Below are 1,075 nucleotides of genomic sequence, written 5' to 3'. Positions count from 1 at the left end.
AAAGACCGCAGGACACAGCAGAGGCAGTGGGTGGAGTTTCAGTGCAATGCAGTAGGGTGGGGACCAGCCTGGCGCTCAGTACCCAGCTGGAATTCTGCCCCTCAGATAAAGATCCTGAACAGAAAGCGGAAGTGCCATAGCCAGTGACTGCAGAGGCTAACCCCAGGGCAGGGAGCAGCTGAGCTGGCCAGCTGTTTTCCTGCAGCCTGTCTATCAACCTAGACAAGTGAGGAAATGCATTCACCCCGCTCTCTGGTTTGATGAAGAGACCCTTTGTAGGTTTTAAGCAGCTTTTTGAAAAAGGGTTTTTTAAGCTTTTGTCTTTTGGACAAGGGTCCTTAGGGAAAAGTCTTGACTGAGGGCACCCTCTTTGTGCTCTATCTTAGTCACCAGAGAAAAGGGGAAGGAGGGGAGAAGCCCTATAAAATTCCTGATAGAACTAAATGTTACAAACATAGACGCAACCAGATCCATAATGTTACACAATGATAAGGTAGACAAACAATATAATATAATAGTAGACACACAAACTAGTCATGGATGAGTGGCGTTATTACATCCGGGATATTTGTCCAACTTAACACCTGTGTATTGAAAGAACTGACACAAAATAATGATAACAAAAACAATTGTCTGAAAAGTTTCTGCGCCCCGATAAGCCTCTTCGCCGACTGAATATCCGAATTAGACCAAATCAACCCCAATTAGAAAAGAACCAGGTTTAATGGATACCAAAGCTCTCGGTATATACCAGAGAGGGGCCAGGGAAGGAAGACCGGAAAACCACGTTTGTTCTATGGGGGGCAGTTTAAATACCTTGTGGGAGTGGTCTTGAGTATCTCTGGGGAGGGGTCATCACTTGGCGGACTTTCTCAGGGGTGGAGTCTGGACTGAGGCAACTCCCAGGGGAGGGAGCTGAGGATGGAACCTCTACCAGAACATTCTAGACTCTTTGGATATCTGCATGGCAGGGACTCTTTGGGTATATGGATACGAGGGCCTGGGGTGAGGCTTCCAGCCAAACATCCCAGACTCTTTGGGTATATAGATGCCAAGGGTTGGGGTGAAGCCTGAA

The sequence above is a fragment of the Microtus ochrogaster genome, chromosome 4 (genome assembly GCF_000317375.1).
Source record: "Microtus ochrogaster isolate Prairie Vole_2 chromosome 4, MicOch1.0, whole genome shotgun sequence".
Taxonomy (NCBI): domain Eukaryota; kingdom Metazoa; phylum Chordata; class Mammalia; order Rodentia; family Cricetidae; genus Microtus; species Microtus ochrogaster.
Note: the sequence above shows the minus strand (reverse complement) of the source record.